At 36.2% G+C, this 26,558-nt stretch overlaps 1 protein-coding gene across 1 annotated transcript in view; it reads left to right on the top strand.

Annotated features, from left to right (window-relative positions):
• The first annotated feature begins 273 nt into the window (after positions 1-273).
• The window catches only part of LOC133640524 (pleckstrin homology domain-containing family G member 1-like), a 140,026-nt gene continuing 113,741 nt past the window's right edge, over positions 274-26,558 (top strand). The window contains exon 1 of the mRNA XM_062033991.1: positions 274-480. The gene's annotated coding sequence lies outside the window, so the exon portion shown is untranslated. The remainder of the gene's footprint in view (positions 481-26,558) is intronic.

Raw genomic sequence — 26,558 nt, 5'->3', positions numbered from 1 at the left:
TCACCGTCCCAGCCTTGTCACGTTTTCTATCCATTACCCACAGTGTGCTGGCTGCTTCCCAGTCCTACTTCTACACACACACACACACACACACACACACACACACACACACACACACACACACACACACACACACACACACACTGCAAATGTATGATAGGAGAGAGAGAGAGCAAGGGCCAGTTGGTAAAGAAGGTAGGGAGAGGAGCCAGTCTTGCAGCAGTAATTGGGCAGGAAGTGGGCTGCTTTCAAGCGTTTCCCGTCCCCTCTCAGTTTGGGTGCTTCCATTTGATCCCAGTCTCCTATCAGAGCTGACCTCATACAGGTGTGGACCACAGATTGGATTGTCTTGACAACTTCCGATTGACTTTTTTCTCTGCGAAGCTCTTCCAAACACCTGGGCATGGGATTAACCTGAGAAAGGATCGTAGGATACCTGAGTGTGAGGGAAGGCTAAGTCCTGGGAATGCCCTCCTGGAGGTGAGTGACAGATCAACTATGTGTGTTACTTTGTACGAACAACAAACCGGATGCGTTTACTGAAACAAGTCAAAGTATGGTTGATTAGGTGGTTGATTCCATCAGAACCCAGTAGGACATCCAATTGTACAGTCTTAACTTGCAATTTAATTTTGGGAATGTTGCCTATTGTTCACAGTCATTATGAAATACATGACGACTGATGGATTTAAAAAAATTTTAAAGAATAAACGTAAACAAAAGTGTTGCTTACTATGAAGACAATGGGAGCTCCACTATTTCGCCCATAAAATCCAATAAATAATCATTAAAAAAAACGCCAATACTCCATTTACATTTCGTGACTTGAATATTAACCAAGTATTAGTGATATTGTTATTACAAGCGCTAACGCAGACGCACTATTTATAGCGGCGCAGTGATCACTAGCGTGTTTCTGTTACGGTTGGGTGGTCGCATGGTTATGCAGACGGAACTCCGGAGGCAGCGTGCAGGTAGGACAATGATTTATTATCCATTAATCGGGCAAAATACCAAAAGTACAGGAAAGCGTGCAGAGAGCATGGGAAGCTAAGGAAAAAGCTAGCGGGAAAGCTTAGCCTAGAAATGGGAGTCAGAAGCTAGGATTTACCAATGTAATGTTGCACGAAGCAAACAAAACAGTCAGACTGAGTGTGGCGAAAGGCAGGAATAAATAGCTTTCTCATTAGTGCCTGGGAGCAGGTGAGCGTCCCGAAACACTACTCAGAGGCAGGTGGAAATAATCAGCACCCATGGCAACCAATAAACACAAACCATGGGGTGATGAAACAGAACTTACAGAGTCTTAAACTAAAACAATACATGATCTGGGCAACGGATCATCACAGTTTCCCTATGTTTACATCATCGAGTGGTCTGCTGCTTCCTTGCTTCCTTGTTCCCCTGTAAGTTTATTCTAGATCATAAATCATGGCTCTCACCTGGACAGAAGAAGTCTGAGTAAGTATTCCGACAAGTCGGCACACTTTGACAGCCATTTAGGCCCTGGAAATGGCCAGAACGACACTAAAAGAGGCTTTGCCATGTTTCTTTGTGAGGGTTAGAATACATTTTTCACTTAAATGGGAATATATGAGCATCCCAGCAGTCAGCAACCTAATGACAGCAGATATTGCACAGTAAGTGATGTTATAGTATGTTTGTTGGCTCTCATGAAGTCTGCAGTGAGTAATAATCGGCTATGAAGGACAAAAAAAAGCAAACATGATGCGTTTTTGAGATTTATGCACCACGTATGCTTAAAAGTATGAAAATACGTAAATATTAAATGTCATTATAAATGTTACTACATAACGTATATACTTACTTACGTATGTCAAACTTCAATGGAGGTGTTTGGATGTTTTTTAAGGGCTTTGTAGGCGTAATTGAACGGCTCCCATAAGCTCCACTGTAAGCTGACTTCTGATTCCAATTATTTAATATTTTCAATGCAAGCAATAACATCATGTCTTTCATAATGATTGTGAACGAGAGGCAAAATTTAAAAAAAAGGGCAGTTACCCTTCAAACGCCAACTCTGCCCGCTCTTTTAATAAGACGGCATGGCAGAATAACAGTTTTTCTTTAAGCATTCCCTTAGTTTTTACTGAATGGTTTAAAACGTCCTATCTAGAACGATGTTACATTTTAGGGTAATTTCATGGGTTTTTTTTTGTGTTTACCCTTGAAAGGTCTATTTTTGGTACCTTTGTGCACACATGTCCTCATTTGTGTGAACTCTATCTGGAGCAACACGGAAATAGGACACACACAGACATCCTGGATGAGAACCAACACTGATGGAGTTTGAGAGGTGATGCAAAGAGGAATGGTCAAAACTGTCCAAAGATAGGTCTACCAAGCTTGTGGCATCGTATTCAAAAAGATTTTAGGCTGTAATTGCTACAACAAAGATTTGAACAAAGGGTCTGAATACTTATGCCCATGTGATTTTTGAGTTTTTTTTTATTTTTATAAATTTGCAAACATTTCTACATTTCTGTTTTTTCTGTCAAGATGAAGGGCTAAGTGTACTATAATGAGAAATAAAATGAAGTTGTTTTTTTTCTTTTGGCAAATGGCTGCATTGATACAAAGAGTGAAATTTAAAGGGGTCTGAATATTTAACGTACCCACTTTGTATGTGTGCATGTGTGTGTGTGTGTATGTTTGTATACTGTGTATATATATATATATATATATATATATATATATATATATATATATATATATATATATATATATATATATGTATATATATATATATATATATATATATATATATATATATATATATATATATATATATATATATATATATATATATATATACACTACCGTTCAAAAGTTTGGGGTCACCCAAACAATTTTGTGGAATAGCCTTCATTTCTAAGAACAAGAATAGACTGTCGCGTTTCAGATGAAAGTTCTCTTTTTCTGGCCATTTTGAGCGTTTAAATGATCCCACAAATGTGATGCTCCAGAAACTCAATCTGCTCAAAGGAAGGTCAGTTTTGTAGCTTCTGTAACGAGCTATACTGTTTTCAGATGTGTGAACATGATTGCACAAGGGTTTTCTAATCATCAATTAGCCTTCTGAGCCAATGAGCAAACACATTGTACCATTAGAACACTGGAGTGATAGTTGCTGGAAATGGGCCTCTATACACCTATGTAGATATTGCACCAAAAACTAGACATTTGCAGCTAGAATAGTCATTTACCACATTAGCAATGTATAGAGTGTATTTCTTTAAAGTTAAGACTAGTTTAAAGTTATCTTCTCTGAAAAATAAGGACATTTCAATGTGACCCCAAACTTTTGAACGGTAGTATATATATATATATATATATATATATATATATATATATATATATATATATATATATATATATATATATATATATATATATATATATATATATATATATATATTTATATATATATAAATGTGTAGGGTTGTACGGTATACCGGTATTAGTATAGTACCGCGATACTAATAAATCATTTTCGGTTCTGTATCGCCTCTGAAACGTACCGGTCCCGCACCCCCCGCGACCGCGTCGTCGTCACGTCATGACATTGCTGGTTTAGAGGAGCATGTTCGGCAGCGCACAATCACAAAGTACTTACAAGCAGACACAGTGTGTAGACAGAAACAGGAGAATGGACGCATTTTGGCTTAAAAACTAACGATAAAGGTGAAGTTATAACACTGAAACGCTCTCAGGAAGAGATGCTTTAAGACATGACTAGCTACCTAGCGGCTAACATCCATCCGCCCTCGGCAGTGTTTTAGCTACTTCTAAATCACTAATCCTCGCCTCCATGGTGACAAATGAAGTAAGTTTATTACAAGTATCATCCCTGCAAGACGAGGAATAGCTAAACATGCTTCACTACACACCGTAGGAGGATACAATAGCTCACCGGCATCAAAATGTAAACAAACGCCATGGGTGGATCTACAACTAACATCCACTGTAATGATATCAAGTACAAGCACTTATTTAGTCGATATTACTATGATTGCGTCGATATTTTTTGGCATCAGAACATCTTTCGTTTTTTTTAAATGTGTATTATGTTTACAAACTCAGTAAATACGTCCCTGTACACATGAGGACTTTGAATATGACCAATGTATGATCCTGTAACTACTTGGTATCGGATTGATACCCAAATTTGTGGTATCATCCAAAACTAATGTAAAGTATCAATCAACTGAAGAATAAGTGATTGTTACATTTTAACAGAAGTGTAGATAGAACATGCTAAAAGAGAAAGTAAGCAGATATTAACAGTAAATGAACAAGTAGATTAATAATTAATTTTCTACCACTTGTCCTTAATAATGTTGACAAAATAATAGAATGATAAATGACACAATATGTGTATATGCTATATATGCATATATATATATATATATATATATATATATATATATATATATATATATATATATATATATATATATATATATATATATATATATATATATATATATATATATATATATATATATATATATATATATATATATATATATATATATATATATCAGTCAGCAGACTAATTAGGAGTCTTTGTTTGTTTACTTACTACTAAAAGACAAGTTGTCTTTTATGTTCACTATTTTATTTAAGGACTTGACTGCAATAATAAACATATGTTTAATGTACCCTAAGATTTTTTGTTAAAATAAAGCCGATAATGCAATTTTTTGTGAACCCCTTTATTTAGAAAAGTACCGAAAAGTATCGAAATAATTTTAGTACCGGTACCAAAATATCGGTATCGTTACAACACTAATATATATATATATATATATATATATATATATATATATATATATATATATATATATATATACATATATATATACATATATATATATATATATATATATATATATATATATATATATATATATATATATATATATATATATATATATATATATATATATATATATATATATATATATATATATACCGTATTTTTCGGATTATAAGTCGCAGTTTTTTTCATAGTTTGGCCGTGGGTGCGACATAAACTCCGGAGCGACTTATGTGTGAAATTATTAACACATTACCGTAAAATATCAAATAATATTATTTATCTCATTCGCGTAAGAGACGAAGCAAATGTCCGCAATCGTCACACACACGACAGCAATCGTCACACACATCAATCAATAAGAAGTGCATTGTGCGTCATGGCAGAAGTGCATTGTGGGTCATGGGATGCTAACTGCTACTACATCCGTAGCTATTAAAATGGATTTTTTCAACATTGGCGGTAACTTATAAAAACTGAGAAGGGCTGAACAAAAATGGCACCGAAAAGGAAATCATATACTGCAGATTACAAGCCGGACGTAGTGAAATATGCAGCAGAAAACGGCGATCGAGCAGCAGAAAGAAAGGAAACTGCGCATACCAGAGGCGACACCGGGGAGGAAGATTTAATCGGATTTAGCGATCGGGAGTGACAGATTGTTTGGTAAACGTATAGCATGTTCTATGTGTTATAGTTATTTGAATGACTCTTGCCATGATGTGGTATGTTAACATACCAGGCACGTTCTCAGTTGGTTATTTATGCCTCATATAACGTACACTTATTCAGCCTGTTGTTCACTATTCTTTATTTATTTTAAATTGCCTTTCAAATGTCTATTCTTGGTGTTGGGTTTTATCAAATAAATTACCCCCAAAAATGCGACTTATACTCCAGTGCGATATATATATGTTTTTTTCCTTCTTTATTGTGCATTTTCGGCCGGTGCGACTTATACTCCGAAAAATACGGTATATATATATATATATATATATATATAGTACAGGCCAAAAGTGCCCCAACTTTTTTCCCTCCAACTGCTGGTACCCTAAATTAATGACAGAAAAACTTTTTGACACTTAGAAAACAATTCTGACCTTGTGACACTTATAAAAAAATCCCGATTTTGCGACACTTAGAAAAAATCAGAAAATATCCTGTCTTTTTGACACTCACAAAAAATCCCAATTTTTTGACACTTAGAAATAATCCACAATTTTTGACACTTGGAAAAAATCCAGATTTTTTGACAATTACAAAAAAATCCTGGTTTTGTGACACTTAGAAAAGTTGTATATTCTGATTTCTTTAAAATAGCCACCCTTTGCTCTGATTACTGTTTTGCACACTCTTGGCATTCTCTCGATGAGCTTCAAGAGTTCTTATCTGTACTGTAAAGTTCAAATTTGAATGACAAAAAAAAGGAAGTCTAAGTCTAAGTCCAAGTCTAAGAGTCACCTGAACTGGTTGTCACTGTAACGACCTGGTCGCATCGTGGTGCGAGGTGTTCTCCCAAGGATGCAGACGGGCTCGGACACAGCTTGCAGGTAGGAAAATGATTTATTCAGGAACTAAATCAGACAGGAAAAAACAAGAACGACTAGCGTGGGAGCTAGCAAGCAAAATAATATAGCATGAGAGCTAGCAGGAAACAAAGTGGTCGTTAGCTGTTGCGTGAAAGCAAATTAGGCAGCCAGACCGAGTGAGGCCAGGGCAAAGACTAAATAGCCCTCTGATTAGTGCCCGGACAACAGGTGAGCGTCTCGAACACTAACCAGAGGCAGCTGAGCATAATCTGCCGTCATGGCAACAGAAACAAAAACAAGGTGCTGAAAACACATGTGACACTAAAAAGTAAACAAACTGTGATCCGAGCAGCGGATCCTAATAGTCACTTCACAGGTGTCATAGTTTTAATGCCTTCAGTGACAATCTACAATGTAAATAGTCATGAAAACAAAGAAAACACATTGAAATGACAAGTTGTGTCCAAACTTTTGGCCTATACTGTGTATATATATATATATTTAATATATACAGGTATATATATATATATTGATATATATATATATATATATATCATGTGTGTGTGTGTGTGTGTGTGTGTGTGTGTGTGTGTGTGTGTGTGTGTGTGTATACTGTATATGCTATATATGCATATATATATATATATATATATATATATATATATATATATATATATATATATATATATATATATATATATATATATATATATATATATATATATATATATATATATATATATATATATATATATATATATATATATGTTTCTTTTTGCTATTTGCTAAAATCCTATACATCTATATATATATATATATATATATATATATATATATATATATATATATATATATATATATATATATATATATATGCAGGCAGGTTTATGTGTGTGTGTGTGTGTGTGTGTGTGTGTGTGTGTGTGTGTGTGTGTGTGTGTGTGCGCGTGCGTATGCGTCTGCATTTGTGTGTGTGTGTGTGTGTGTGTGTGTGTGTGTGTGTGTGTGTGTGTGTGTGTGTGTGTGTGTGTGTGTGTGTGTGTGTGTGTGTGTGTGTGTGTGTGTGTGTGTGTGTGTGTGTGTGTGTGTGTGTGTGTGTGTGTACAATGTATATATCAGGGGTTACCAACCTTTTTGAAACCAAGGGCTACTTCTTGGGTACTGATTAATGCGAAGGGCTACCAGTTAGATACACACTTAAATAAATTGCCAGAAGTAGCCAATTTGCTCAATTTACCTTTAACTCTGTTATTATTAATAATTAATTATATTTATCTTTGTGGAAACACTGATCATCTTAATGATTTCTCACAATGTATATATATAGAATCAGATAAATATCAATATGCAACACTTTATTTTTATATTTTCTCTAAGTGCACATTTTTTAAATTGAACATTTTCAAATGATCACTTCTAAGACAGTCTTGTGAAATCACAATATCCCATTTTAACTAGCTAGCCACTAACATTTTTTTAACAAATCATGAATTACTTTGCACCATGTTTGTACAAATAATAACTCATGTAAAATACAAAAGTAAACTCTCAAATTTTTAAATCATGTCACACTTTGAACTGGACACCAAATCTGTTATCTGTTTCTTTGTCAGTTAGTGGGAAGCCTGGCATTGCATGCTGTTAACTAGTGTGTTGTATTCTGGTGTGTAACTTGACACTGCAACTCTGAGTGAGTTGCAGATGTGCATCAGTGAGGCGTGTTCTGTGTTTGTTCTTGATGAAGTTCATGTCAGAAAAGGCTGATTCACAAAGATAAGATTTTTCCTCATTGTTTGCGGAACCTTCTTAATCTTTTGGACATATTTTCACAGCAATCTGGCCTTAAGCTTAATTATGATGAATGTAAAATGTTAAGGATCTGAAATCTAAAGGGAACGTCCTTTCGAATGGAATGCAAAGTGCCTGTTTTGTGGACAGATGGACCAGTTAACATACTTGGTGTTGTTGTCCCAGAAAATCTGGAAGATCTAGGCTCAGTAAATTATGATAATCGACTAAGAAAGCTGGACAAAATTATGCAATTATGGAAAGGGAAATCCCTAACCTTGTATGGTAAAATGTCTATTGCCAACTCGTTAATTATTCCTCAATTTATTTATTTGTTTTTGTCATTACCAGCTCCATCACAAAACTTTTTTAAGATTTATGAGCGGAGGGTCTTCAATTTTGTCTGGAACGGCAAACCAGAAAAGATTAAAAGAAAGGTTTTGTACAAAGAGTATGAATATGGGGGCCTGAAACTTCTCAACCTTGAAGCTATGTGTCTGTCTTTAAAAGCATCAATTGTTCCAAAGATGTATTTAAACATTGAGTGGTACACAAATGTCCTGTTGGACAAAAAACATGTACTGTATCAAAAGAAATTGTATCCTTTTTTACAAGTGATCCCCTCCCAGGGAGTCTGCTGGGAAACATGGCGGGGTTCATAAAGGAAACAATCCACTCATAGTGGTGTTTTCAATTTTATGTGCCAGAAAAAAGAGACGATATTTTGCAGCAGTTAATATGGATGAACTCTAATATTGTAATAGATGGAAACCTTTCTTTTGGAAAAATATGTTTGAAAGAGGAATCATTTTTGTCAATGATATTATCAATGAGAATGGTAAAATTATGAAGTATGATGAATTTAGAGCTATGTATGGTGATGCTTGCTCAAGCTTTTCATTTTATCAACTAACTGGAGTAATTGGGAAAAGATGGAAACAAATAATTAATTATGGAACTACTAAATTATTAGTTTGTAAACCTCTAATAAGAAATTTTAGTTGGCAAAAAGGAACTAAAATAAATAGAAAAATATATAATTTTTATTTAATAAAGAAATCTTTGAAGGCTGCCTCATACAACACAAATGGAAAATGGGAGGACTTTTTTGACTGCCCGTTGCCATGGGATGCCATATTCAAACTAATCTATAAAACCACTAACGATGTGCAAAATCGTTATTTTCAAAATTAAATTATTTATAACTTCTTACTCACAGGGAAAATGTTAAAATTATGGAATATGACAGTCAGATGATTGCCGATTTTGTTGTCAGGAGCCTGAATCCACCCTGCATTTGTTTTGGTATTGTCATATTGTGTCTTTGTTTTGGGTGGAAGTTGAAAAAATGTGTTTAAGGATTGGTTTGTTTATGAAGCTTAATGTGGTTTCTGTTATTTTAGGAGAGTTCATTGACAATCATGATTTAGTCAATTTAATTATAGTACTCGGTAAAAGGTTTATTTTTAAGGCCAAAAACAGATATTCACTCAGTATTACTTTCTTTAAAACATTTATTCAGTATTTTCTATCTTTAGAAAGTTACATGGTTGAAAACGATAATGATGCCAAAAAACATTTAAAAAAAGATGAGAAGTCCTCAAAGGCTTATTTTGAAAGTATAATTATGTTTATAGATTATATGATATCTGTTGTTGTGTTCCCTAATTTGAGTGACCTGGACATAATCTGGACTGTACATAAATGCTTATTTTGAAAATGTAATTTTGTTTATAAATTATATGCAATCTGTTGTGTTCCCTAATTTTTTTCTGTGTACATGAATGAAGGTGTGTGTTGCTGAGTCCGACTTGGACATTATCTGGACTGGGCCTGGTTTAAAAAACCCTTTAAACAAATCTAATTTCATTGACAACCTGGTCTGTTAAAGATAAGGCCCTTTTTAAAAAAAAAAAAAAAAATAAGATAAATAAATAAAAAACCTTTTCTTGGATAAAAAAGAAAGTAAAACAATACAAACATAATTACATAAAAAATAGTAATTAATGAAAATGTTAGTGGACCAGCAGCCTATACAATCATGTGTGCTTCAGGGACTGTGTCCCTTGCAGATGTGTTGTCTATGTTGTGGGAACCAGAATATTGGTAGCAGAAAGAAATAACCCCTTTTGTGTGAGTGGGTGTGGATGAGTGTGCATGGGGGAGGTTGTTTGGGTTGATGCACTGATTGAAAGTGTATCTTGTGTTTTTTCTATGTAGATTTAATTTTAAAAAAATAAAAATGTTTTTTTTTTTTGTTTTTTTTTTAATTATTATTTTTATTTTTTATTTTTTTTAGAACAGGCCCGCGGGCGACTCATCTAGTCCTTACGGGCGACCTGGTGCCCGCGGGCACCGTGTTGGTGACCCCTGGTATATATACAGACTGGAAAAAGCTCCAAAATGAGAGGTACTTTCCCTTTTTAAAGGGGTAAAAAGTTTCTCAACCCATTTTAATCTGTACTGTAAGTAAATATAAATGTACTGCATATACCATACACACCAACATGCATGTTGAGAGATTACGGATGGATTACTTAGTGCAGCAATAGCGCATACTACATATTATTTTAGTATGCGTCACATGTTTCCTTTGACGGCTGAAAAGTCCCTCGGCCTCCGCTCGGTTGGACTCCTTTCCTGGAGCGGCATCCTTGTCCTGCATTTTAATCAGGGGCCAAACACAGCTTCCTGCACATATCCGCCACCATAACACACACGCACACACACACAAAAAGCACACGCATTCGCACGCGCGCAGATACACACACACACACACTTACACACATAACCTGCCTGCATTTTAGTCTTGCGCTTAACTGCAATACTTACATAAAAAAATATATGGCTGATAACTTTTTTTACATTATGTTTGGGCACTAGTTTAGTGGTTAACATTGCTGCAATGGTGTAGCTCAGGGGTCGACAACCCAAAACGTTGAAAGAGCCATATTGGAACACAAATACAAAAAAAAAATCTGTCTGGAGCTGCAAAAAATGAAAAGTCGTATATAAGTGTTATAATGAAGGCAACACATGATGTAAGTAGTATTACTACATTAGCCTACTATCAAAATGAATTTAAAAGTCTTATATAAGTGTTATAATGAAGGCAACACATGATGTAAGTGTCTATATTAGCTATATTAGCCTATTATCAAAATGACTTTAAAAGTCTTATGTAAGTGTTATAATGAAGGCAACACATGATGTAAGTGTCTATATTCGCTATAATAGCCTACTGTCAAACATACTTTAAAAGTCTTATATAAGTGTTATAATGAAGGCAACACATGACGTAAGTGTCTATATTAGCTTTATTAGCTTACTATCAAAAATGACTCTAAAAGTCTTATATAAGTGTTATAATGAAGACAACACATGATGTAAGTGTCTGTATTCGCTATAATAGCCTACTATCAAAATGATTTTAAAAGTCTTATATAAGTGTTATAATGAAGGCAACACATGACGTAAGTGTCTATATTAGCTTTATTAGCCTACTATCAAAATGACTCTAAAAGTCTTATATAAGTGTTATACTGAAGGCAACAGATGCCATAAGTGTCTATATTAGCTATAATAGCCTACTTTTAAAATTATTTTAAAAGTCTTATATAAGTGTTATAATGAAGACAACACATGATGTAAGTGTCTATATGGTAAATGGGTTATACTTGTATAGCGTTTTTCTACCATCAAAGTACTCAAAGCGCTTTGACACTATTTCCACATTCACCCATTCACACACACACTGATGGCGGGAGCTGCAATGCAAAGCCTGAAACCACGACCCATCAGGAGCAAGGGTGAAGTGTCTCGCTCAAGGACACAATGACAGGTGACAAGTTGGTAGAAGGTGGGGATTGAACCAGGAACGCTCAGGTTGCTGGCCGGCCACTCTCCCAACTGCGCCACGCCGTCCCCGTGGATAAGTGGATTATAAGTTTTATAATGAAGACAACACATGATGTAAGTGTCTATATTAGCTATATTAGCCTACTATCAAAATGACTATGTGTCGCAGGCTGAAGGAAATCTTCGTTGACAGAAATGTTGAAATGTAATATTCATTCTACACATTTTTACAACATTAGAAACCAAATCAGAGAAATCAGAGGCTAGGTATAGATGTGTGTGTCCAAGTTAAAAGAAACGGCAGGCTGTCTTCTTTTAGTAGATTTATTACAATCTTTGGCAAGCTAGGTAATGTTGGCTGTGGTCTGGAACAACATGGCACACAAGCAACTATCTGAAATGCAGCCAATATTACATACAGATAATGTCATGAGACATGCAAAACTAAATTATATACAAAGAGGATACAAGTAAAGGATATCAAATGAGCTCAAATATACCTACAAATGAGGCATAATGATGCAATATGTACATACAGCTAGCCTAAATAGCATGTTAGAATCGATTAGCTCCCAGTCATGTACTGACCAAATATGCCTGATTAGCACTCCAACAAGTCAATAACACCAACAAAGCGCACCTTTGTGCATTCACGCACAGTATAAAATGTTTGGTGGACAAAATGAGACAAAGAAGGAGTGGAAGAGTTTACATGAAAACAAACTGTTGCGTCACAGTCCACACTATAGTGAGTTCAAGAACCGCCAAAATTAGTAGGACAAAACGCTGTTCACCAAATGCTCTCATCAGTGAAGCATATACACAAACATATTAAACAGTGGGCTTTTTAACAATTTTGAAGGTTTGTGTCATGTTTGTCCTCAAACAAAAAAACATTCTACAACAAAAATATTATTTCCCCATCTTTTTCCATTTTCAATCCTTTTTTAAAAAATGCTCTAGGGAGCCACTAGGGCGGCACTAAAGAGCCGCATGCGGCTCGAGAGCAGCGGGTTGCTGACCCCCAGTGTAGCTTGTGTTCATACTGACATTATCTGCCATTATAATTGCCTTTCCTGTGCCTGCTTAGTCATAATCATAGTCATTGGATGTTCTCTTCACGTCTCTGAAACTGCACACTTTGAAGTGAAAGAAAAACTTTTTTCGGTCATCAGGAGTTCTAAATTCCTAAACTTGTCTCTGTAGGCAGATTGTGTCGCCTGGGGTAGTAACATCCGGCAATCTAGAAGCCCCATAACTCTGGGAAGGGAGTGGAAATCAATAAGAGAAAATCCCTGAAGCTTTTCTGGGCACGGAAACCTTATGAAAATGTAAAAACTACACACTTGTCTGTGAAGTTTGTGCATGTGCACAGCTTTGGATCACCCTCGCATTGTTTTATGAGGTGTTATTTATCAGCAGTGGTACCGCGGGATAGGAGTTCATTTGGTTCTGCGACGCAGCTCGTATCTTGAAAAACATATTTTGCAAAACTGCATTAATCTGTGCTTGCACACCCCCCCCACCCCCCACCCCCCCCCCCCCCCAAAAAACAGCACTATTTTAACATGTAACATGCCTTTAAAAAAAGCAAAAACTTTTAAATAAAAATGTTTGTATAAAAAATACAATAGAATGTGGTTTTATTTAGCATTTACCTTGAACAGCGGACGTCTATGGTATCTCATTCCAACTGCATCACCATCAGCAGCTTCTCAATATTTTAATGGATTAACATCCGCTGTTAAGAAATTATTTTAACATACTTGGCTGACATTAGACTCATTCTGCTTCATTCTGATTTTATTTATTTATTATTATTTTTTTCATATTTGAAAAACAAATGTTACGTATACACAGGAAACTTGATTTACAAATATAATTGGTTGGTGAATCGAAACGTTTGTATAGTGAAACAGAGTTTTACATAAGAAACAATGTAAACATGAATTATTGGATCTCGCCTCGATAAAAGTATCTATTTTAGTAAAAAAAAATGCACACTTTAAAATGACTACAATGTGTGTGTGTGTGTGTGTGTGTGTGTGTGTAGACATATAGATATGTATGTATATAAGCATATATATATGTATATGTGTATATGTATATATATATATATATATATATATATATATATATATATATATATATATATATATATATATATATATATATATATATATATATATATATATATATTAATATATGTATATAATTGTATCAATCAATCAATCAATGTTTATTTATACAGCCCTAAATCACAAGTGTCTCAAAATTGTATATATATATATATATATATATATATATATATATATATATATATATATATATATATATATATATATATATATATATATATATATATATATATATATATATATATATATATATGTATTTATGTACAAAACCCAAAACCAGTGAAGTTGGCACTTTGTGTAAATGGCAAATAAAAACAGAATACAATGATTTGCAAATCCTTTTCAACTTATATTCAACTGAATGCACTGCAGAGACAAGATATTTAACGTTCGAACTGCTAAACGTTGTTATTTTTTACAAATATTAGTTCATTTTGAATTTTATGTCTGCAACATGTTTTAAAAAAGCTGGCACAACTGGCAAAAAAGACTGGGAAAGTTGAGGAATGCTCATCAAACACTTATTTGGAACATCCCACAGGTGAACAGGTTAATTGGGAACAGGTGGGTGCCATGATTGGGTATAAAATCAGCTTCCATGAAATGCTCAGTCATTCACAAACAAGGATGGGGCGAGGGTCACCACTTTGTGAACAAATGCGTGAGCAAATTGTTTAAGAACAACATTTCCCAACCAGCTATTGCAAGGAATTTAGGGATTTCACCATCTACGGTCCGTGATATCATCAAAAGGTTCAGAGAATCTGGAGAAATCACTGCACCTTCAGGCGGTACTGCATCAAAAAAACGACATCAGTGTGTAAAGGATATCATCACATGGGCTCAGGAACACTCCAGAAAACCACTGTCAGTAACTACAGTGTGTCGCTACCTCTGTAAGTGCAAGTTAAAACTCTACTATGCAAAGCCAAAGCCATTTATCAACAACACCCAAAAACGCAGCCGGCTTCGCATGGCTCATCTAAGATGGACTGAAAAGTGTTTTGTGGTCTGACGAGTCCACATTTCAAATTGTTTTTGGAAACTGTGGACGTTGTGTCCTCCGTACCAAAGAGGAAAAGAACCATCCGGATTGTTATAGGCGCAAAGTTGAAAAGCCAGCATCTGTGATGGTATGGGGGTGTATTAGTGCCCAAGGCATGGGTAACTTACACATCTGTGAAGGCACCATTAATGCTGAAAGGTACATACAGGTTTTTGAGCAACATAAGTTGCCATCCAAGCAACGTCTTTTTCATTGACGCCCCTGCTTATTTCAGAAAGACAATGCTAAGCCACATTCTTTAATTCAATGAATATCATTGATTTCTTCTTCTTGGCACTGTCCTTCACATTCACTTCCTTCCTTTCAATGCTTGCAGTTGTGTCCATCTCTAGCAATATCTAATGTTGGCCAGTAAGACCGAGGTTTGCTAATCTAAATCATAACAATTACCGCAGGGACAGCTAATATTGTGAGGTAACTGAAATAATTAATTAACTTGGGGTCATGTGGCTCGGTTGGTAGAGCGGCCGTGCCAGCAACCTGAGGGTTCCAGGTTTGATCCCTGCTTCTGCCATCCTAGTCACTGCAGTTGTGTCTTTGGACAAGACACTGTTTACCCACCTCCTCCCAGTGCCACCCACACTGGTTCAGATGTAGATAATGGGTTTCACTATGTAAAGCGCTTTGAGTCTCTAGAGAGAAAAGTGCTATATAAATATAATTCATTTCAACTTTGTTGCATAAATGTACATTTTAAAATAAAAATTTAGTAAATTATTTAAAGCTCTTGTGTTCTTCTTGCTCCTGCTTAGCTGACAAATAAGCTCATAAATATTGCTGTACTGCCTAGTTTCTCTCAACTACTTTGTTTTCTATTGATGAACTAAATATTTTTAAAGATGTTGAATGAAAAATACATCAATTCCCTTGTTTAATCAGTTTTAAAATAAAATGCCATATTTAAATATATTTAAATATTAATAAAATTTAATTAAGTATTAATATATTTTCTGGTTAAATGTTTAGTGTAGCTGCACTGTGGTCATATACCGTATTTTTCGGACTATAAGTCGCAGTTTTTTTCACAGTTTGGCCGGGGGTGCGATTTATACTCAGGAGCGACTTATGTGTGAAATTATTAACACATTACCGTAAAATATCAAATAATATTATTTAGCTCATTCACGTAAGAGACTAGACGTATAAGATTTTATGGGATTTAGCGATTAGGAGTGACAGATTGTTTGGTAAACATATAGCATGTTCTATATGTTCTAGTTATTTGAATGACTCTTACCATAATATGTTACGTTAACATACCAGGCACGTTCTCAGTTGGTTATTTATGCGTCATATAACGTACACTTATTCAGCCTGTTGTTCACTATTCTTTATTTATTTTAAATTGCCTTTCAAATGTCTATTCTTGGTGTTGGGTTTTATCAAATAAATGTCCCCAAAAAATCTGACTTATATTCCAGTGCGACTTATTTGTGTGTTTTTCCTTCTTTATTATGCATTTTCGGCCGGTGCGACTTATACTCCGGAGCGACTTATACTCCAAAAAATATGGTCCCCATGGGGAAAAAATATTTATGAATTGAATTGAATTAAATGATGTTGCTTTGTGTTTTATTTGCTATTATTTGATTTTTGGTTTATGATGAGTATATAATATACTTGACTACCGTATTTTTTTAACTATAAGGCACACTTAAAATCCTTTCATTTTTCTCAAAATTCGACAGTGCGCCTTATAACCCGGTGCACCCAATGTACGGAATAATTCTGGTTGTGCTTACCGACCTTAAAGCAATTTTATTTGGTAAATGGTGTAATGATAAGTGTGACCAGTAGATGGCAGTCACACATAAGAGATACATCGAGACTGCAATATGATGCCAGTAAACAACACCAAAACTTTAAATGTTCCATTGAAAATAAAGAACATTACACACCACGCTCAAAAATCTAGCAAAATGTTTTAGTATGACTTTGGTAAGCCGCACTGCTTGATGGATTGTACTGTGCTTCAACATACGAGTATTATTATGGTGTGTGTATAAGGTAAGACATATTATCTGCCGTTTTGTTTCGCAATATTATGCAAAAGCAACTTTTCTTACCTTCTGCTACCTGCTGATCTGTATTTGGGCTCTGCATAAGTCCTGAAAATGTGTGCGCGTCCGCCTTTGTAGTCTGTACCGACACCACAGTCGATAAACGTCCTCTTTTTCTCTACCTTCTTGTTATGGGACATTCATCTAATATAAAGTAGTGTAAAGTTCTTACTTATATCTAGATAGATAGATAGATAGATAGTACTTTATTGATTCCTTCAGGAGAGTTCCCTCAGGAAAATTAAAATTCCAGCAGCAGTGTACAGAATTGAGATCGAATTTAAAAAAGTAAATAATGGGGGTATAAATGGAAACAAAATAGAAAAATATTACAATAGAATAAAAACAAAAAGCATCAATGAGAATACAAATATAACAGTAAAATAAGAATATAACAAGAGAAACTAGGCATTAGTGACCATGTTATGAAAACGTATTACACTGTTATTGTTTTGCATCCCCCGTCAATCTAATACCCCCCCTCCCTCCCAGAGAGGAGTTGTACAGTCTAATGGCGTGTGGGCCAAAGGAGTTTTTTAGTCTATTAGTCCTGCACTTGGGATGAAGCAGTCTAGCACTGAACAGGCTCATCTGGCTACTGACAACGGTATGCAGAGGGTGACTGTCATCATCCAGGATGCTCACTAGTTTTTCCACAGTCCTCTTCTCTGCCACCGTCACCAGTGAGTCCAGTAAACTCGCCATGAAAGCGCTAAAACATACCGGTGTAGTGAGTTTACATTATTCACCCATGAAACTTTAGTTATTAGAGAGTTCCAGTTGGACGGTTTTTCATGGGACACATTTCCGGCCTTGATGTTGTTGCACTAGTGAGCCACGGATGAGGAGATGCTGCTTTGTTATTGACTGAAGTAAAGTCTGAATGTCATTAAAACAGTTAGCTCCATCTTTTGACACTTCTTCCACTCACGTCCTTGCAAGCTACACCGCTACAACAAAGATGACGGGGAGAAGACGCTGTCGAAGGTGAGCCACGTAAATAAGACCGCCCACAAAACGGCGCATCCTGAAGCGACTGTCAGAAAGCGACTAGAAGATGATCTGTTAAACATAATCTATGCAACATTTTGACCAAAGAACCACCATTACATGTTATGTAGACCACAAGGAAGTGTTTTACATTTAGAAACAAATTATAATAATATGACCCCTTTAATACGCCCTATAATCCAATGCACTTTTTGTATGAAAATAGACCTGACTAGACCCGCTCATCGTCAGCGCGCCCTATGGTCCAGAAAATACAGTATGTTGCTTTGAGTATTATTTGCTTTTTGGTTTATGATGAGTTTTTACTCAGTGTTATAGCAATGTATAATAAATGTAACTATGTTAAGTCCACATGAGGAACCTAAATTCTCAGCTGTGTTCCAGGATGGGGATATGAGAATGACAGTTTCTGATTAATTTCTCCAGTGTTAAAAGTATTGAGAAATATGAATGAAGAGATCAAATGGCCGGAACAAAGAGCTCTATGACGAAAAAGAGACTAGTGTATGTGTGTCTGCAGATGATCCATCTCGCTATTGACAAGCACAGCCAGGGTCTCTAAGGGAGGGGGAAACAGTATATGAATGACCACCCTATCCTTCCAACTTGTGTCATTAGTCACGGTCTTGGTCATTCTTTGCATTCACTCTTTCTTACACTTTTACATGACCTAATAGTAGTTTTATGTGTGCTGCACAAGTGGACGACACTAAACGGTACGCATGCTTTTGACGTCTAATTGCACACACTAAAACGTTTCCAAGAGACCCTTTTCTTTAAGGCTTGCTGTCCAAAAGCAAATACGTGTGTGTGTGTGTGTGTGTGTGTGTGTGTGTGTGTGTGTGTGTGTGTGTGTGTGTGTGTGTGTGTGTGTGTGTGTGTGTGTGTGTGTGTGTGTGTGTGTGTGTGTGTGTGTGTGTGTGTGTGTGTGTGTGTCCGTTCTTGTATTTCACCCTTCTTGAGACATCAACAAGGAAAAGTACTGTCCATATGAGGACCGGTGAACAAGTTAGGACATAAATCATGTTCCCAATATGGAAAACCATTGCATCTAATAGAGAATGTCTCATTTGCACCCCTGGTGGTGAAATCTATCAAAATTAGGGTGGTCCCAAAAAGGAGGGATTTTTCAAATTAACTGTGTGTCGGCTTTAAAAGTGCTCCCCCTCTGGTCAACATATGAAATAACAAGTGTGTGTAAAAATTTGGAAGTGCTCCCCCTCTGACCAACACATGTAATAACAAGGGTGTGTAAGAAATTGAAATGCGCCCCTTTTGGCCAAAATGTATTAAAAAATTTTAAATATATATGTATATAGAGACATACTGTAATAACTTGAAGTAAATAATGAAGATTAAAAACCAATTACAAAAAAAAAAAAAAAAAAAAAAAAATACTAACAGCTTACCTTTTTTATATTTGCATAGCTTGTATATATTATTAATGTTGTAAATACAAATCTTTATATATCTAGAAAGGGTGGTCCTAAAGAGGTAGGCATTTTTCGGAGGTCTCAAGAAGGTAACAAATACAGGAAAGTGTGTGTTGTGCATGTGTGCTTGTGATTCTACCCTTCTTGACACATCAACAGGAAAAAGTACCGTCCATATGAAATGCGCCCCCTTTGGCCAAAATTAATTTAATAAAATAAATAAATGTTTGTAGAGACATACTGTAATAACTTGAAGTAAATAATGAAGATTAAAAACCAATTACAAACAAAAAATGAAAAAAAATGAAAAATTACTAAAAGCTTACCTTTTTCATATTTGCATAGTATGTGTATATTATTAATGTTGTAAATACTAATCTTTATATATCTAGAAAGGGTGGTTCTAAAGAGGTAGGCATTTTTCAGAGGTCCCAAGAAGGTAAGAATTACAATAATGTGCGTGTGGTAGTAAATGTTGAATAGGCTGTGTGTGAACCCTGTGCACCGCTAGCCAAGAATGATGAGAATTTGAGTAATTTATTGGCCACACGTGTTACTGTCCTCTGAAAAATACAGTTTGAAGTGTGTTTGGGGTTATTTTCATTCTCGAAAAATTTATAAAGGGAGGTGATCATGCTTTTCTCCAGAATGCCTCAATACACGTTGGAATTCCACCATGGAATCGCAGCACTCCAGTGTCGGCAGCACTCGCACAGCCCCAAACAACGACTCCAATTAGACAATAATGGCTGTGTTGATTCATTTTTTTCAGTGGATAATAAATCTGTACTGCTTGACCAGCTGTACACTGACTACTCTGAAGCATGATTGTACAATATAGCCTATGATTTAAAAAATGGAATAAATTTGGCCTGAAATAAAGATTTGAATTATTATTTTAAATGTTATTTTGTTATATTTTGTAATTATTTAAAAAAATATATACATTTTAATATGATTAATATTAAACATTGGCAGTAAACTGCAGTACCGGAGTACACCATAGAGGCAGCGGCTGGGTAGGGTAACCTGCACACTGCCTACCTAAGCCTCCCATGAAGAAGACGCACTTCAGCAGCAGCCAGCTTGATGTGGGAAGACTGTAAAAATGGATATTAGAACGTTTTTGTTTAAAAAAAAAAATTTCAGCAAAAAGTAAGGCGACAGATTGACAACAACACCAGTTGTGATGATTCAGGTTTGTGGATATTAATTGAGAAGTGTTGGACATTTCTGCATGCTGTCTGCTACTTTTCCAAATGCTAGCTTACAATCAGTAAAAAAAAAAGGGAATAGCAGCAAGATAATGTTGCAAATCTTATTTTTGTATGATTGCACAAATATCTCTCCATAGTTACATGGGAAGAATCCAAACAAGCTTGGACAACATTCATTTTACTTTTTTGTCCCCAGGCTGACAAGAAGCTAAGTATGCTAAGCTAATTATGTATCTAAGCTAATTATGTATCTCCCTGCACAGTGTGGAGCCACTCCTCTGAACTAATAATAATCACCTCCATTACTGCCAATAAACTGCATTTCTTTGTATCTTAAGTATCATTATCAAGTATTATTATCACTGGAGTTCAAGGCTGATCCTGTTTCAAACAGAGAACGAGAATAAGGAACTAGTTTTAATATTGCATTGATATTGTTACATGTTAAAAGCACTCACCAAGAATACATTGAACAGTTTGCAGTTAATACATGTGATAGGTATCGGTATTGGTATTTGCCAATCTCACTCATGGATAATCGGAATCGGAAGCATACAATCCTGATCGGAACATCCCTTCCCAAGACATATTGTCATAATTATCACAGAAAAAACAAAATAATTACAGAACAAAGCGAATGTGCATGTTGGTGTAAGTTATTTTCTTGATAACCTTTTTCTGTCAAACAGGATTTAGCTTCTTGTAGCACTTTTATTGTGAAGGCCAGAAGTGTGCTGTTGGTGTCTCGACCGTTATTGTGTTTTGAAGAAAGACGAGGATGTGTTCTACGAAAATTAAATAACTAAATACATATTTAAATTATTACTTAAATGTGTCATGGATTTATTAAATCAATAAATAGATCATGAAATAATGAAATCAATCATTAACTAGATGAGGCAATTCCTGAAGGAATGGCGTGTGAATGCTCCAATGCTGAAGTTGAACTTAAATGGTGACAGAATGTAGTATGAATGTAAGAATAGTTTGAATGTTGGAATGGTTTGAATGTTGAACAGTTTGAATTTCCAGGAACACCGGAATTTGGTTTAAAACTTGGGAAAGTGTTGGTTTGAATGTCCAGGATAAGAGAAATGTGTTAATGTTGGAATGGTTTGGCGGAAACATGCGGGAATTGTGCATCTTCGAAAAATGTCCCCTTCATTTCAATGGGAACTTCCTGGAAATTTGGTGAAAAGCGTAATTTTTTTGAAAAATTCTAAAAAAATCTGAATGTTCTGAATGAGTTGGTGTTGGAATTTTTCAAATTGGTCGAGAAATGTTGAAGTAGTAACATTTGTAATTGAGAAATGGTATTACGGAATTTCGGGAAAACCGGGAATTTTTCCAGTTCAAAAACCACTTAGTTTTTTGTCCTGATTAAGAGGAATGTTTTGACGGTGGAACGGTTGAAGTGGGTTGAAAAATGTGAAAGGAGTAGTCGACAGAAAAAAGGGTGGACAAAGGGTTTGAAAAAACGGGATTTCTGGGAATTCCTGGAATTTTTTTAACTTGGAAAAAAGTGGAATGTGTTGAAGGTGGAATGGTTTGAATCGGTTGAAAAATGTGGAAATTTGAAAAATGGCCAATTTGTTCTGAATGGGAAAAATGTCCCGGAAGACTTGAAATTCTGGGAAATCTGGAAGTTTGGGGAATTTGTCAAGGGAAAGCCCACGATTCCCAAATAGGCTGAACAGTTTGAATTTGGAACGGTTTGAATCGGGTGAAAAATGTGGAAGCTGGAGCGCACCAAAATCTGGAGAAGAAGAATAATCAATAGACTAATTTTGGTGCTTTGGAGCATTCACACAATTACAAGATTCAATAAAATTGATGACACGTATGTATTTAATTACAATTAGAATTAATTAACGACACATTTGAGCAATTATTTAAACATGTACAGTATGTATTTATTTAATTTTGTTCCATTCGGCCCGTTATAAAAATCTTCTGTTTAAAATTAGACCACATACATGATTATCCTCGTAGCCTTAGTATTTTGTTTGTATCCACACTCTGAAGTATACCCACTTTTCATTTTTTGACCCATATTAGTACTAATTAATGTCAGTATCCTAAAGATCTCCAATTAATGTCTTTTTATTTTTTATTTTGCTTAACATTAAAGCCTTTGAGCTAATGCAGACATGTTTGATTAGTGATATTTAATTACTGTAAATTGTTTTCGGGTCCACATTTAAGGAATGCTAAAGACCATTGAGACACTATTAGTCTCATTTTATATAGTCTGGAGAACAAATATTCTATGGAGTACACGTTTAATTTTGGTCTACTTTTTGTCAGAGTTACAGGAGCGCTTTGCTGTTTTTTAAATACAGTATTTTCCGGACCATAGGGTGTACCGGATTATAAGGCGCACTGCCAATGAGCGGGTCTAGTCAGGTCCATTTTCATACAAAAGGCGCACCGGATAATAAGGCGCATTAAAGAGGTCATATAATTAAAATGTATCTAAATGTAAAACACTTCCTTGTGGTCTACATAACATGTAATGGTGGTTCTTTGGTCAAAATGTTGCATAGAGGATGTTTTACAGATCATCTTCAAGCCGCTTTCTGACAGTCGCTTCAGGATGCGCCGTTTTGTGGGCGGTCTTATTTATGTGGCTCACCTTCGACAGCGTCTTCTCCCCGTCATCTTTGTTGTAGCGGTGTAGCGTGCAAGGACGGGACTGGAAGAAGTGTCAAAAGATGGAGCAAACTGTTTTAATGACATTCAGACTTTACTTCAATCAATAACGGAGCAGCATCTCCTCATCCGTGGCTCACTAGTGCAACAACAACAAGGCCGGAAATGTGTCCCGTGAAAAACCGTCCGACCGGAACTCTCTAATAACTAAAGTTCCTTTGGTGAATAATGTAAACTCACTATACCGGTAGTTTTTAGCGCTTTTATGGCGAGTTTACTGACAGATATAAGTAAGAACTTTACACTACTTTATATTAGAAATGGCAACAGCGGAGGATGAATGTCCCATAACAAGAAGATAGAGAAAAAGAAGAAGCTTATCGACTACGGCGTTGGCACGGACTACAAAGGCGGACGCGCGCGCATTTTCAAGACTTATGCAGATCCCAAATACAGATCAGCAGGTACCAGAAGGTAAGAAAAGTCGCTTTTGCATAATATTGCGAAAAAACCCGCCAGATAATATGTCTTACCTTATACACACGCCATATTAATACTCGTATGTTGAAGCACAGTACAATCCATCAAGCGGTGCGGCTTCATAGCTTACCAAAGTCGTACTAAAGACCGCGTGCAATGTTCTATATTTTCAATGGAACATATACAATTTTGGTGTTGTTTACTTGAGTCATACTCCAGTCTTCACGTATCTCTTATGTGTGACTGCCATCATATTGCTTTCTACACGTATCTCTTATGTGTGACTGCCATAAACTGGTCAGACTTATCATTACACCATGTACCAAATAAAATTGCTTCAAGGTCGGTAAGCATAACCAAAATTATTCCATACATTAGGCGCACCGGGGTATAAGACGCACTGTCAAGTTTTGAGAAAATGAAAGGATTTTAAGTGCTCCTTATATTCCGAATAATTTGGTACATTCTGCAAAAAAGCTAGTCAAAGATCATCTCTATGATGGCACTGTAGTGTTTTTAAGAATGTGCTGCAAATAATTGAGTGCCTCACAAAAAATGTTAATGCGGGCAACCAGTTAAATAGCCCAAATGGAACATTGAAGAACACCACTAGTATAACGAAAGAAGTTGAACAACTACTGACTGCATCCAAAGTAAACAAGCTACAGCAACACCTTAGTTACATAAATCTCATTACAAAAAATAACTGCCAAAAAGGAGAGGACTTAAAGGGGTGCCTTAAGGAACGCCTCAGTTATGTAAGTCCCAAGTTTGGAACCCTATGTTTGCTCGCAATTCAATGCAAGGATCATCTGTCATGATCCGTTCCCCGGATCATGTTTTGTTTAGTTATAGACTACCTTAGTTCTGTTTCAGCACCCCTGGGTTTGTGTTCTTTGTTGCCATGGGTGCTGATTATTTTCACCTGCCTCTGATTAGTGTTCGGGACGCTCACCTGCTCCCGGGCACTAATCAGAGAGCTGTTTATTCCTGCTTTTCACCACACTCAGTCTGGCTGTCTTGTTTGACTGATTTATGGTCAATAAATCATTGTCTTACTTGCACATTGCCTCTGGAGTTCTGTCTGCATCCTGGGAAAAGATCTGCGCAATAACATGCGGCCCCGACGTGACATCTGCCAATGAGTTTATAGTGGTTCAAGGAGCACTCTCATGTATTTCGGAATTTGTTGCAAAAATGCTTATATCACAAGTTTCGAACGGAACTCGGAGGCCGGTTTGGTGTCATTCTCGGGCCGGGTTTGGCCCTTGGGCGCCTGTTTAATAGGTGGTAAATCTAAAGTTGAAAGATATTCAAGTCCCAACAAAGACAACTAACACTTACCTTGCCTCCCAAGGCTTGAACAAAATTCCATCTCTGGTTTTGTCAGACCTCAACAACGAACTAACTCACTAACTGACCTGGAAAATACTGTCGCCCCCACAACCCTGGCAGCTTTTAAAAGACCTCAGTATTGACCAATTTGTCCTTTTGCGTTTCGGTATGAACAAAAGTGTGTCCTAGGTCGCCTTCCTTCAGCATACTCAGGGCATTAGATAAACCAGATGACCGCTTCTGTCATCAGCAGGTCCTGCTTGGCTGAACTGGGACGGTCGCCGCCACCGAGTGTGTTTATCAAAGTTCAGGGTGCTCATTACGCACAGAGGGTGCCGGGGGCGGGGGTTTGAGCTTCGTGGGTCAACGGACCCTCAGGCCATTAAAGACAGAGGTCATGCTTTTTAGGCTCCAGTCTCAATGTGTGTGAGGATGGTCCGTGGGGGTCTTGATTATTGTATTGGTATGAACCTCGAGGGGGAGATCAGACAGGGGGGGGTCAGTCCCATGCTGCTGGGACCATTCTCTGTCTTAGCGTCTATCTTGGTCAACACGTTGGCAAGGAACTATTGTTCATTTTAAGCCTCTTTTCTTTAGAGATTGAGCTGCTGTTGCTTAGCATTTTGTTCGTTAATGCCGCCCAATTTCAGCATCAAATAATACATTTCACTAGACAGCTAGCGAGGTTGCTAGCAGAGCACCTAGAGACGTTGCTAGCACAGGACCTAGAGATGTTGCTAGCAGAGCACCTCGAGATGTTGCTAGCACAGGACCTAGAGATGTTGCGAGCAGAGCACTTAGAGATGTTGCTAGCAGAGCACCTTGAGATGTGTGACTTAGGGTTCCAACCTTCCCTTGAAAAAACGGCATTGTCCCGGATTTAGAGGCAATGAGGTAATGAGAAGCCAAGGGACAGACACGCTTTGTCCTGTACGTTTTTAACATTAATGATAGTAACATAACACTTTATGAGACTGACACTTCACTTTATGATAGTGACACTACTCTTTATCACAGTGACACTGCACTTTATGATAGTGACACTACTCTTTATGATAGTGACACTACTCTTTATGATAGTGACACTGCACTTTATGATAGTGACACTATAATTCATGATAGTGACACTACTCTTTATGATAGTGACA

This window comes from Entelurus aequoreus, linkage group LG23 (assembly GCF_033978785.1).
Source record: "Entelurus aequoreus isolate RoL-2023_Sb linkage group LG23, RoL_Eaeq_v1.1, whole genome shotgun sequence".
In the NCBI taxonomy this organism is placed as follows: domain Eukaryota; kingdom Metazoa; phylum Chordata; class Actinopteri; order Syngnathiformes; family Syngnathidae; genus Entelurus; species Entelurus aequoreus.
This window is presented reverse-complemented; position numbering and strand designations above follow the sequence as displayed.